Here is a 15,000-nt window from a genome sequence, read left to right as displayed (position 1 = left end):
ACATGAATACACCAATTAGAGACGCTTTTGATTGTTCTTCACAAAAACCAATGAGAAGACACTTTGTTTCGGGGGTCCCCAGAGCTCTTCTCTCCCTCAGTCAAGAGAAGAGCTCTGGGGTCGAGATTGTGAAGAGACTTATCATTCATTAAAACGAGACGCCTGTAAGAGCGTATCCGTGGGATGCACAAACAGTTAACATAAATTGTCCAGTTACAGTGAACTACAACTACGAATAAACTTTGGAAAATGGCGAGAGATAACCAGAAAGATAAACCTTTAAGTTAACTAGAATTTGTTGTAAAAACAGTTGTTAACCCTTTAAGCCCGAGGAAGCTAACATACGATTTGATTGCTAAGATAATTGTTAAAAAATTAAATTGAAGCCCCTACATCTCACCCTATTCCCATTCTCCCCTCGGTTCGCTTGTGTGACTAAAACCGCCAAAGCAGCAGATTGTTGACATTCTTATGGATGGGGTTCAACCGCTGGCCAATACTAACCGTGAACTTAACATACAACGTAGAGAAGCTCTGAAACCAGAGCTACATACCAGCTGTCGCTATCTCTGTGCCCCTTCCAGCCCCATTACCACAGAGCTATTTGGAGAGGACTTGCCGAAGGTGGTAAAAGATATTACCGATACTAATTGGATTACCTCTAAGATACACCGTGAGAGGAAAGACAAGTTCAAAAGGTCCAGAGATAGCTATGACAGATACCAAAATAAGTACCAGGATACATTTTGTCTCCTCCTTCTACTCCAAGTTGTTGTTTGGCATAACTTTGGTCTTCTTCTGGCGACGGTCTTTCTACCTCTAACGCTGGAATACTGGAGTGCCACTAGCGCAACTCGAAGGTGGTTTCTTGGAAAATGGATTTCGCGGTTCGCTTCAGTTCCAGGGCTTCGTCAACTGTCTCTTCACCACCGATTAAGTCATCGACATACAAAGCTCGTTTCATCTCTTCCTCGAGCTTGAATTGGATTTGCTGTCCGGAGGTTTTGCAAATGTTCCTTAATTACTGCTGCTACTAGGGACGGGGATGGGGCCAGACCAAACAGCACTCTATTAAATCGGAAAACTTCAACTTGCTTGGTTTTAAGATCCTTTAACCAGTGGAAACACACAGAATCTCGGGTCTCCCTCATAGATTAGTATCTGCAGGAACGCTTGCTTCAGGTTGCCCGCAATGGCCACTGGGTAAAACCTGTTGCGAACTAGGACACTCCAAAGTTGATTCTGCAGTGGCGGACCGGTTTCCAGGCATTCGTTTAGGGAAGGGGCGCTGTTGTTAGCTCTGGCTGACGCGTCCTGGACAATGCGCATCTTTGTTGATTCGGCATTCTCACGAATAACTGCTTTGTGCGGGACGTAAGATTCTCTGCCTTCCACTTCGTCGCGCGCATAATCGACGATCCCTTGGGAAACTTGATCCTGGATAATGCTGTCGTACCTCTCCAGCTGCCCTTGGTTTTCAAGATTCCGAACTAGCCTGTTCAGACACTTTAAGCTTCCTTCACCATTGTTGGGTAAAGGTGGATGATTTCACTTCCAAAGCAAACTGGTCTTGTACCAGCCCTCGGGACTGCGTATTAGTTGCTCTTTGAACTCTTCGTACACAGTTTCTTGGTTACCGATTAGTGGGTCATTAAGCGCGAGGACATCTAGCTTGCACAACTCTTCACAGTCCACAACGGCCGTCTGGGTTAAGAACATTTCTATGAGGTCCACATCTTTTCCTGGCGATAGAATTGTCCACCCGAACCGTGTCACCTCAGCATCCGGTTTACCGCCTTGTTAGCTGATCCAAACATCATCTCGATCCGCTTGAAATCTCTTCTGATCGGTTGCGTTCACAATTTATCTATTAAGGTTGACGACGCATAAGAACTTCCTGCCCTGTGTCTAATAACGCCCGGCACTACACCCCATTTATTTTGACTGTAATGACTAGATAAGTGACAACTTTGTTTTCTGCGCCCATTGCGGTCATCAAATGTTCGCTGGGCTTTTCACCACTCTGTCTGCCATCGTGTGATCTTTTGCAAATGGATGTGTGGTGTTTACGTTGGCAGACCTGACACTTAGAACGGCTTCGGCACTCCGATGCACGATGTTTATTCCCTGTGCAATTGAAACGTAATTGTTTGGCTGCTAAATGATGATGGCGGTCTGTTACTGTCACAATCTTATGACGGTTTACCGAATTGTGATCAACGGAATTCGAGGAATCCTTGGGTTGAAAGCTTTTGTCGCGTAAACGAATTTGATTTCTTTCTGTGTTGCTTTCGACCGGATGAATTTCTTTCCACGTTTTCAAGGCCTTCACCAGCTGAGGAAAGTCTCAGTTCTCCCGCTTTTCGTGCCCCCTCAACAGATCTGCTTTTATGCCCCTTAGCTTGTCTAGTACACTTCTAACGTTTTCCGAAACATCTCTTAACTTCCCGAGGGTCTCCAAAGATTGCATATTGTACAGTAGTATCTTGCAGAATTCTTGAATCCTTGCGGGCTGTATCCCCGTGACCACGAAAAAGTTCTTGATGATTTGAGTGTACGCGTTCACTATTTCGCTAATCTTCCCGTACTCGCTGGATAAAATGTTCTTCGCTCTTTCATAGCCCTTCGTTGTGAAAGGGAGGCCGTCGATTTCCGTTCGCACTTTTGGATTCGTTACGGGTGCCAAGCTAGATTTATCAATTTCAGCTTGAAATTTGTTCCAAAGGATAACCATTCATCATGCGTTCCCTTGAACTTAGTGATCGCGAGTTTGGGTAGTTTCGGTCGCCCACTTCGTTCATTTTCCGCTTCAGGCTGATTCATTTTCGTCTTTCCCAGTTTGAGTTCGTACTCTGGCTGTATTTCGATCTGTTGGCTTTCAAACCTTAGCTTTTTTCGCGAGCGCACGCCTCATTAGCTTGTTGTTTCTCTCGCTTAAGCTGATCCGCGTCGTGTTTTGTGTTCTCGTGCCAGTTATCCATTAGCTTGATTTCATCATCAACCTCAACAACTACATTTTCTATTTTCCCGATCCATTCCGCCACATTTTCGGGTTTTTCGCCGTCGTTGAACATTGCCTGCTCAACTCACAGCTTCAACGCGTCAACCTCTTTTACTAGGGCTCATAAGGTGTCTCGCTGACGTTCGATGGAATCGATACTTGCCTTCGTTAAGCGGATTCCACTGGTTTTCCTATTTGTAAACTGCAACATCTGAAGCTTTGCTTTGGCCTCTTTCCTTAATTCTTCCATGATTGAGAGGGTCCCGTCGGAGGTGCCACTGTGTCGAAAGGAGACCAAACAGTCTGCAATTCCCAACACTTCCCACTTTATTTTGCTTCTTGGCCAGTTATATAGTTTCGTTCTTGCTTCTCTCCTCGAGCGATCGATCCGTGTTTCTCTTAAATCATTACTATTGCAGAGGGCTTTTATTACAATTTTGTGGTCGTCTGTCGTCATCATCTTCCGGTCTCACTAATCTCTCTGACATATGCGCTCTAAATTTAACATCGCAGTTATAAATGAAATATAATTGGAAATGCTCAATTATCGCTGCACGATTTCCGACATGGTAGCCTTCTAAGTCTTTTTTCTCCTGCTCTTCCGTCTTTGGCAGCGTAAACTGTCGTTTTGGAGCCATGTTGTCATCGATTCAAGAGCCCTCAAAACACTAAACCGGAGCTTTTTTACGTTGACCGGCCAACGTGAATGAAAGTTTTATACATCGCTAAATTACATTTCTTCGATTCCCAGGTGAACTGGACTGGCGCGTCTTCTTATGTCACACTAAGGTAATTAGTTTTTCTTTATTTGTCAGGGAGCTAGACCGCCTTTCACAAAGGAATAGTCTTTTTTCCATCACGATTGGTCAAAACGGCTATTGAATATGGAGGAGTATTTTAAGCCATTTAAAACACGCGCAGCACGTGGTTTATCAGATATAAAAAAGGCCTTGTACCTGAAAGCCCGAAACGCCTGTGCTGCATATTATTAATTCACGCATTGCATTCTTTCCAGTATTTGACGTCATTATCTTCAATCCAGGTCGCGCAAGATTTTGAAGTTAGTAATGGTGGACCATTGAATAGGAAAGCTCCAGTTAAGCAGACAGTTGTCTTTTTGAAATCAAGGCTTAAAGCTTCGGTCACTTATTGTTTAGTTAACATAGTTTTGAAATCCAAAGGAAAATTGGAATTGATTTTTTGGCTATAGAAACAATTTCTCAAATCCCATCATACACCCCTTTTATCCCCAAACATTTGCATAGGCATTGTTTTCGATTTCTCTTGGGACATCATTATGTCTCAAGAGAAATCAAAAACTATGATTATGCAAAATTTGGAGGAGGGGGGGGGGGGGTAAACATGGTGTATTATGGGATTTGAGAAAGTTCACTAGTTGACTTTCAAAGGGGAGTGGCACGACCTCTCCGGTTCGAAGGGTCGATGCAGATGGGGGAACGCCTTCACCACTGCTAGTGCACAGAGTTTGTTTGGTAGTCACACGATTCGAGTGCATTTTGGAATAAATAATATGAGTAATTTTTGTCACTGGCCGGCCCAATTTTTGTGTTTGAAAAACATTAAAAAGTGCTTATCCTTTTCTCTTAGATTGGAGAAATGTTTCACTGGGCGACCCATGAAATGCGTCGCGCGTCTTCTTCGTCACAAAATGCTGTTTTTTTTTTCTCAAAGCTTTTGTTTTAACTGTCTTGAGGTCATGTCATACCCAATGTTTTTCTTAAACAGGGTCATGATCATGCAATGGGTAGTTTCGCACGCAGTGGCTAAATTGGCTTTCTGCGAGTTTCCCTGATTATAGACCCGAATCAGAATACTTGGTTTGTTACCTCTCTTTGGTTACCTGAAAGCGTCATTTTTCTTAGCCAATCAGAGTGGAAAATTTTTAGTGTAATATTGTTAGGATTTGAATTAAAATTAAATTAAAAAGAAACCGTTTTCGGAGCACGCTTTTTGTCGCTTTTATTCGTTTTTCCCCCTGCTTCTTTCACTGATAATAATAAAACATTTTCCCTTTTCGCATGCAGGTCTCCTTAAACAGAAAAGTGGAAGCAATCATTGAGTGTTTCTTGGATTTAGCTACCCCTCCCTAGTTACAGCTGAGGTTTTTTTTCTACCCTGGAGACAACTTGTTGACAATGATATAATCTGCTAATACCGGCGAAACTTTGTCATCTGTGTTTCAAGAGGCTTCAAAGCCACCTGGTAAGCATATCATCCATGCATTTGTTGTATTTTATAAACTATTTCTAAAACTGTCGGGTTGTCTGTGCTTAGCTTTACTACCTCTCTTTTTATCAGCCTTCTTTGGAGTGTCTTTCATTAAATTCAAAGTAAATACAGTAGTTTTTCTGCGGTTTCCTTCCGCATAGTCGATTGAACACGCACATGCACATGAATATTCCCACGCCTTTACTGTACTTATTTTGAGTGTTTATTGTGTCACGGCTCGCGTGACACTATTATCAGCACAAGACCATTCCGATTGATTTTGTTAGCCGCAATTGGGTCCCCGATTGAACGTCAATTTCCGTAGCTGGACATTGATTGGTCGGTTTTTCCCGTTAGCAGTAACCGGGACTCCGAAAAGCAATCGGGGACACCGAGTAGAAATCGGAATTTCGGATTTCCGCGATACTTCGTCGGCTTGTCGGAATGATGACAGTCTTTTTTGCCTTCACCGAAGCGGATGAAAAACAGCGAATTTTAGTCGAAATCACCGAAAACATTACATAGGGAGCTTTTTTAGAGCCAAGCGAAAATAATTGGATCGTTTTTAAGGATATTCATGTCAGAGGTTCGCGTCTCAGTTGTTTGTTATTGCCCTCGCAGTGTTATGGCCTCGACAACATAAAATATTCGCGGATCGGTCGATTTCTCAGAAATTTAAAAGGCTGATTGCTAACGAATGAAGGAATCTTGGCGATAAGTAACAAGACGCATATCTGCGTGAACTTGGGCTTCTTTCCTATGGTTTCCAAAATGTGTCAATATTCGATGTATGTCGCGTATATGCGTTTGACAATTTTCACATACTGACAATAAAATTCAAATATATTTGAGTTTGTTCAATACATCATATTCGATAAACTTGTAGCAAAATTCGATAAATTCCCCTTCATACGCGTTCGATTCTCACCTCCATTTATGAAACAATTCAAGCAATATTCATTCGATAATTTAAGAAATATTCATTCGATGATTCCAGCAAAATTCAGTCGATAATGCACGTGACCTATCTTCCATATTTGGATAGAAGGCTTGGCTAACGAGTTAACAAAATGGCGGAACAACTTGAAAGGGAGCCTTTGGCGCTAAGCCTGCTCAATTTGCTGGATAAATGTGAAATACATTCTGAAGAGCATAGTTAATAGAGGGGAATGGTTTTGAAGCTCGGCAAGCATCAAAAGAGTAAACAAAGATGCCAAGATTTAAGTTGAAAAGTCCACGACCGTGCACAACCTTTGGTTTTGCGCTCATACACTATGCATGAATTACGTAACCAACACGTTTCTATTGGTTACTTTCTCAGTGCGGAGTAAACAACTATTGTGTTTTGTGTACGGTCAAAGCCAAAAAGGAGAACAAAAACCTGCATTAAAGAAATTTGTCGGGTTTCATAACCATTCCCCTCTGTTAACTATGTGAAGAGGTAACCTATCTTATCGCAGCCGATGTATTTAATAGCGTGGAAATGTTATTCTTGTCATGGCAGATACTATAAATGATGAACGACAGTCTTTGTTTCTTGAGCTTGGTGAGTGTTTTTGCGAAATTCATCGATACTGGTGGCAACAACTTGCTGAGACTGAAAGAAGGAAAACCAGTGCTGTGGATTTAGGCAAGCCCTCTTGTAAAAGGAGCGGACGCGGGAGACCATCCTTCGATATACCACCATCTATTTTGGAAGAATTGAGAGGGCTTGGGTTCACTTGGACTCGCATTGCTAAAATGTTAAATGTTTGTCGTTCTACGATTCACAGACGTGTGACACAGATCATGGTCTTGAAGGTCTTAGTAAGCTTTGGGACATAACTGATGCAGAACTTGATCACGTTATACAGGACTATATTTCCCGGCATGGACCCACCACAGGTCCAGGGGATTTATAGATAGATATTCAAAATTTTCAACATTTTTGCGACTTCTGCAGGGGAACAATAAATGTTGCATAATTTCTGATTAGTGACATAATCAAAATCTGGAATGTTAGCTTGGTCCTCAACAGTAAATACCGACTAAAAATAATGGTTCATGCTATTTGCAATACTAATATCGTAATTTAAAAACTCGTTGTTAACTTTTAAGGATACTAAATCGCTTGATCCTTTTCTCTTGGATTTTACATAACTCCGAAAAGGCTTCTGACTAGTGTTCGATTTTAGCTCCTCCGTCAGATTGTTTATATACCGCCATCGCGCGGAATTACACTCCTTTTTTAGCTGATTATTAAACTTACGATAATTGACCCAGTGAGACTCCTTGGACAATTTTTTAGCTCTCTTGTTGAGTAGTTTCTTTTTTCGGCAGAGTTTGATAAGTTTGCAGTCAATCCATGGTGCATTTGTGGATCTCTTGACTTGATGTTTTGGAATACATTCGTCAACAGCTGATAGTAGCAGATCCGACCATGGAGACCAGACAAGATCGATGTTGTCTTCAAGAAAAGCACAGTGCCAAGGGGTGTAATTCAGGAGATTCCGAAGATGTTCCCAGTCCGCCTTTCTGAAGCCACCGAGCACCGGTGGCTCAGTTGGTTGAGCATCGGGCTGTCACGCGGGAGGTCGTGAGTTCAACTCCGGCCAGACCAACACTCAGGGTCTTTAAATAACTGAGGAGGAAGTGCTGCCTTTGTAATTACATCTGCAAATGGTTAGACTCTCTAGTCTTCTCGGTTAAGGACGATAAGATGGAGGTCCCGTCTCACAACCCTTCAATGTTCATAATCCTGTGGGACGTAAAAGAACCCGCACACTTGTCGTAAAGAGTAAAGCATGTAGTTCCCGGTGTTGTGGTCTGGTCTTTCTAGTCTGGAAAGGGTAGGGTGGAGCGCCTCGCATAGGACCTCGAGTCCTGTTCGTGCTCCTTCCCTCTGGGCAGGTTTGCCCAGTAGAAGAGACAAACCAGATGTCTCGTAAAACCAAAAACCTGAAGGAATAGGCCAATTTCTCGGACCTACGATCCCCGTAAGAAGATCTCGATAGAAGAAGATTTATCGAGTTGTGGTCGGAAAAAGGTTGACCAACGGTTAGGTCGTGTACTAGGTCAGGCGAAGAAACAAAAGCTAAGTCTAAGATGTTCTCTTCTCGAGTCGGGTCCATGACTAGTTGGGTAAGGAAATTGTCGTGAATAATATCACATAGCAGCGTGGTGTGGTCTGAGCTCCTCGAGGCGCAGTTAGTTTCCCAGTTTATTTCGGGCATAGTGAAGTCTCCTAAGAGGAGCAGGTCGGCGTTTGGTGTCGAAAGAACGCTATCAAGAGCTGTTTGCAGATCCAGCAAAGATTTAATGTCGCTTTTGGGTGGCCTATAAAATACCCCTAAGTTAACTTTCCTGTTTCCTGAAACAAGATTGTCTACAAAGAGTAGTTCGGAGTCACATAGAAGATCTTCTCTTTGGAAGGCTTTAACTGTACCCCGCGTAGCTTTAACACACCGCCACCTTTACGGCCATTGTAAGGACGGTCTCTTCTTAACACCGTGTAATTTGAAGGAAACAATTCGCTGTCTGTTATTGTGCAGTCTAAATGGGTTTCCGTGAAAACCATAATATCGTAACGATAAGTAGCGATTTCCAATTCCAACAGGGCCGTCTTGTAACTAAGCTTCTTGAATTAGCATAGAAGATAGATATATCAGATTTGCGATGTCGATTTCTGTAAGCCACGTTGCTGTCATGATTGCGATAACTTGCGCGGCTCGGACCCGGGTGAGGATGAACATCTCCATGGGAGCAAATAAGTTCAATATTGAACACCGCGGAGTGATTGCTGTTATAGGGTATCCTGCTTTGAGCGAGAACCTTCTTCTTCAATCTTTCTGTCACACTTGCAAAGTTCCGAAAATGGCGGACACAACACGACGGACTAAAGAACACGTGGCCATTTCTTTGTGGGTTTTCACACACTACAAACACACTACAATCTACGTAGTCATGTGGTTTCGCCGTGTGGTTTCGCCGTACAAATATCCTGGTTTCGGAGCAGTAGGAATAAGAAACACAAGCAGGTTAAAAGGATACTCGGCGGAGCAGCACTTACACGTCCGACCGCCATACCCCCCAAAAATACTAAGAATTATATCTTAATATAATATAATTATATCTTAATATAATTATTAATAGTAATTATTAATAGTATCTGCCATGACAAGAATAACAGAATAAGCCATTTCAACGCCATAAAAATACATTGACTGCGATAGGATAGGTTACCTCTTCAGAATCTATCTCACATCTGTACAAGTACAAGCAAGTAAGCATTGTATATTCCTGGTCAAAATTTTACCCTCTGCCCGTTGTTTAGCCCCGGTCTGTAGTCTGGGTTTACACTCACCAATTAAGTAATAAATTTTAGAAACTAATAAAGGTTCTGACAGTAAAATCCGAATTTTCAATCTATTTGATTGCCTTCGCGTCCATCTATCTGGCCAACAGGCCTAGGATAGCAAAGTGGGCAGGGATATCTTGTGTTGGCTTCATTCCCTCTTGCAAATGGTTTTGTTTTTTGAAAAACGGGAATTCTGATTGAAATTGGTGTTTCGTGGGAATTTGTTTTTGTCAGTATGTTTAAGGAGTACTGCAAGATTTTTGAATGAAGAACAATGTTTATTTAACAAATAGTTACTGATACATTCTGATTTGAGTGGTCTTTTCAAAATATATGATGAAAAGTGATATCCCAATATTTTGATGTTTTCTTTGAAGTTATTAATAGTTCTTACTTTTTATGAAGTTACAACTGAAGCTAATGGTAACTAATGTTGGCAAACAAAGACTCCATGTTTTACTTGTTAAACCTATAAAAAGAACTAATTTGAAGTTACAACTGAACCTGATGGCTAGCGACTTTCGCACGTAATTCATCATCTAATAGAGCGAGTTTCAATCTAGTGTCGAAAAACCAAAACCAAAGTAATTACTTTGGCCAAGCAAAAAGGACGGAGACAATCCAGTAAACCAATCAAAACTCGAAGTAGTTCCACTTAGCCGACACAAAGCGCGGGAAAATGTGCACGCACGAGCCACGATTGGTTTTGGTTTCACTCCTGATCGGTTGAAAAAAATATCATCATCACCTTTAAAGTTTATCATCATTATTTAATTAATGGTCGCGGTCCTCGGTCAGTTAAAATTCAGAAGACCTCGCGATTTTCATTTTGTAATTTGATGATGTCACTGTGGAAACCATCTAGACGCCAATTCAGTTTATTTTGCTCAAATTACAGTGTCAAAGATGTATCCTTCCCCAGTCAAGTCAAGATCGCGCGGGTTTGAAGAGAAGCAGTCAATTCTTACAACGAAGGCTTACGTTGTTGGCCGAGTGTAGCGCAGCGTGCGGATGCAATTTTGAGAGCTCCAGGATAGTGTGATTATGTTTTTATAGCTACAAAGTTTTACAAGTTTAAAATGGTTAAAGATACTGTGCAGTCACTAAAAGCTGAGAATGACAAGCTAAAGGAAAAAGTGGAAGAAGTTTTTGCCGAACTTAAGAAAGTTCAAGAGAACCTGAAGGGGAATCATGCTGTCGGCCATGTTGCAAGCGCATCTGATCCAGACGCACTGAAGTCCTTGGACTTCCTAAGCAAAGAATATGATGATCTTAATGAGTTTAGAGACCGAGCCTTGGACAAAAGATCCACTCTTGAAAAATCACTGAAGCAGTTATCAACCGAAGTATCAAAGTTTCGATGGCCATTGATCAGGTCCAAGAGTATAGCTATTCCTACAATATCAAACTTGTTGGCATCTCCGAGTTGGAACCACTCGAAAATGCCTTCAAGACCTCGCAGCTTTGCGCAAAAATCTTCAATGCAATTGGAGTAGATGTCAAACTGTATGACATCGACATAGCCCACAGGATTAAGCCACGCCATGCTACCGAACGACGACCCAAACCTATAATTTGCAAATTTATTCGCAAGCAAGTTATGGCACGTCGTAGGGAAATTAGAAATGTAAACCCAACGAGTATCGGTCTACAGGAAGATGTCTCTGGTAACCGGTCGTTTCGATCGAAGGTCGTTTCAATCGAAGTTCGTTTCGATCGAAACCAAAAGTCAGTTCGATCGAAGGCAAGAGTCAGTTCGATCGAAGAGTAAATGTTTATAAAAACTACAGTTTTGCAAGCGTATAAAAGTTCTTGTGTTGTGTAATGTTTGCGCGAAATAATATGCGCGACGCGGAAACGCGGTGTTCATTAATTTTGATGCAAATGCTAGCGAGCTATTCAAAATTTTAGGCTGGAAAAATCTAGTTAGCCAGCAACAAATTGCGCTGGCCACAATGGTCTATAAGTGTCTTCAGGGGCTAGCACCGGAATATCTATGTTCTAAATTTACAAACCGCGAATCTGTTTATAGTTTAAGAGACTCTGAAAGAAAGCTTAATGTTCCGTTTCCGCGGACAAATTATCATAGAAACAGCTTCAGCTATAGAGGTGCTACTGTCTGGAATAGCTTACCCCTCAAAGCGAGACAAGCAGAGTCTCTTGGGCTTTTCAAAAATCTGATTAAAGACATATTTTAGTATAAAGCACGGCATTCATGGAAAGCAGCTTTAGAATTAATATAGTTTAATTGTATTTTATTGTAATCATTTTAAAATTTTACCTTTTGTAATTTAGATTTTAGCATTGTTTGTAATCTTAGCTGATGATTTTACCGTGCATAAATAATAAAATATCATATCATATCATATCATCGAACTGACTCTTGTCTTCGATCGAATCGACTTTTGTCGATCGAAACAACTTTCGATCGAACTGACTTGCATCCGTCTCTCTGGATCAAGTTGGTATCTTCGACCATTTGACGCCGCGTCTTCAACGCTTGCTTGCAGATGCAAAGAAATTTAAAGAGAGGTGTAATTATGCATTTTGCTGGGCCAAAAATTCGATTGTATGGCTGAGGAAAAGCGAGGGATCTCGACCCATCGCAATGAAGAGTTCAAGGGATTTAGATAATCTTATGTCCCGTGAGCAGTCATCAAGTTAAGGAAACATAAGTCAAGTAGCAATACAACCAACTAAGGTAAGCAAAGCTCTCTTACAAGAGCTTCCGTACTATTCATGTGATATTATTCCTTCTCACGGTCAGTTTAATAATAGTTTAAACATAAGGCTCCCTACCAAGAAATATCTTGAGCGTTTACCAAGTTTTAATGAATTGGATATATTTACTCTAAACAGTTTTCCCGATAGAAGGTCTGATTTTGATCCCTATACCACAGCTATCAGCTGTAGATACTTTTCTCCCCATAGTTTCTGTCATTCAAAAAGACAATTCCAGTTTTCGTCTAATTCAACCGATGGACTTTCATTGTTTCATACCAATATTAGAAGCCTGAAAAGTAATTTAGAAAAATTTCAAACCCATTTACTAGAAGAACTTGATTTTCATTTTAACATAATTGGAATCACAGAAACTAGAATAAGAAATGAGCTTGGAGATTTGGATTTTAATCCCATGATACCTAATTATAACTTTGAGTATGTGCCGACGCCCCTTTCAGCTGGAGGTGTTGGCATATACATTGATCAAAGATTCAAATATACAGTTATTGAAAAAACCTCTAATGAAGCTTATCAGGCTCTCAGGGTTGAGTTGCATTTGCCAAAAAAAGCAAATATGATTTGTGGTGTGGTCTATAGACAGCACAATTCACCAGAACATTTTGAAGAATATTTTGATGAAACAATTGAAAAACTTAGCGCCTCTGGGAAGAAAATTATCTTCATGGGTGATACTAATTTAAACCTTCTCCGTTTTCATTCCTGTAAATATGCCCAAAACTTTATTTTCTCCCTGCAAAGCTTTAACTTAATGCCAACAATCGATAAACCAACAAGAGTGTATAATAATTCTTATTCACTTATTGACAATATCTTTATGAGTAATCTTGAAGATTATATAACCAGTGGCAACATAATTTCCGATCTAACCGATCACTTTTCACAATTTTGTTATTTTCACTCGGATAAAACTGTTTTCAAGCATGATTGTCATAAAAATTTAGCACGGGATTATTCAATCTATTCTGAAACAGAATTTCTACACGACCTTTCCCAACTTGACTTGATCCAAGCAGTCTCAAAAAACACTGATGTGAATAAATCCGTTAAAGCCAGTCTCAAAGCGCATGATTAAGCGATTATCAAAACCTTGGATAACTAAGGGAATTAGAAAATCAATTAAAATCAAAAATCAACTTTTTACTTCGGGTGACACTGATGCCTACAAGACCTATCGTAATAAAGTTTTGATGCTCACACGAATAAGCAAAAAAATGTATTTTCACAAATATTTTGAAGACAATTTGAAAAATACTAAAAAAGTATGGGAGGGCATCAATAGTCTTTTAGGTCGTAAGGATAAAGCTCACAAAGTTATAACCTCTTTAAAATGTCCACAAACCAAGCAAGTATCTTGTAATACCTCCGAGTTTCCTGATATAATGAATAAGTTTTTCTCCTCAGTTGGACACAACTTGGCGTCTAAAATGCCATATCCAATCAAACAATTTTCTGAATATCTCCCTCAGGTAAATTCCCCTGGTTCTTTCTTTTTCAACCCCGTCTCTTCTTCTGAAATTGAACTGGAAATAGTGACTATTCCTCAAAATAAAGCACATTGACTGTATTCCTTTCGCACTCATATTTTAAGATCAGCTAAACACATTATTAGCCAACCTTTGTCTGTACTTCTGGCTTGCTAAAGTAATTCCGATTTACAAAAACGATGATCCATCTGATCCTTCTAATTATAGGCCTATATCACTTCTCTCTGTATTCAACCGTATCTTTGAAAAAATTATGTATTATCGCCTTAAATCATTCCTCGAGAAAAAGAATATATTCAATGATTCACAGTACGGTTTCCATGAAAAGCGTTCCACTGAGCATGCTATCCTAGATATACTTTAATCAAATTGAAAATAACATGGACAATAAGATGTATTCATGCGGCATATTTATTGATTTAAAGAAAGCTTTTGACACGGTAGATCATTTAATATTATTGCAAAACTTGGACCACTATGGTGTACGCGGGGTAATAAATAATTGGTTTGCCTCTTACCTGCTTGGTCGGCAACAAACAACTCAAATTGGTGCCAAAAACATATCAAAAAAGGAAGTAATATTATCAGGAGTCCCACAGGGAGCGGTGCTAGGACCTTTGCTTTTCCTCGTGTACATAAATGATATATCTAACAGTTCTGATCAGCTTAAATTTTATTTATTTGCAGACGATACTAACCTCTTGTATGCTGATAAAAACCTTAGGGAGCTAGAGATTAAAGTTAATACAGAACTTAGTAAGATCTATGACTGGTTAGTTGCTAATAAGTTATCACTGAATATAAAAAAATCTAACTTTGTTATATTTCGACCAAGACAAAAGATCTTGAACTATCAAGTAAACTTAAAGGTGTTTGACCATCACACTAATAGCTATATCTCTTTGGAGCGTAAGAAGTTCATCAAATACTTAGGCGTGCTCATCGATGAAAATCTTTCATGGAGTTACCACATTGCTCATGTTGCATCAAAAATAAGTAAATCAATTGGTATTATCTCTAGGATAAGGCATTTTGTACCGCTGAGTACTTTACACCATATCTACAGGTCACTCATTCAACCATACTTAATGTATGGTATAGTAGCGTGGTGTAATACTGCAAAAGTTCATAGAACTAAACTTTTGACCCTTCAAAAACGAGCTCTTCGCCTAATGTATTTTGCTGATTACAAATCTCATGCAATA

At 40.2% G+C, this 15,000-nt stretch overlaps 1 long non-coding RNA gene across 1 annotated transcript in view; it reads left to right on the top strand.

The window, feature by feature from the left end:
- The window catches only part of LOC138049113 (uncharacterized), a 48,635-nt gene that overhangs the window by 12,315 nt on the left and 21,320 nt on the right, over positions 1–15,000 (top strand). The window contains exons 2-4 of the long non-coding RNA XR_011132301.1: positions 3,753–3,790; positions 5,047–5,224; positions 10,465–12,267. This is a non-coding gene — a long non-coding RNA (uncharacterized lncRNA). The remainder of the gene's footprint in view (positions 1–3,752; positions 3,791–5,046; positions 5,225–10,464; positions 12,268–15,000) is intronic.

This window comes from Montipora capricornis, chromosome 5 (genome assembly GCF_036669925.1).
Source record: "Montipora capricornis isolate CH-2021 chromosome 5, ASM3666992v2, whole genome shotgun sequence".
In the NCBI taxonomy this organism is placed as follows: Eukaryota; Metazoa; Cnidaria; class Anthozoa; order Scleractinia; family Acroporidae; genus Montipora; species Montipora capricornis.
This window is presented reverse-complemented; position numbering and strand designations above follow the sequence as displayed.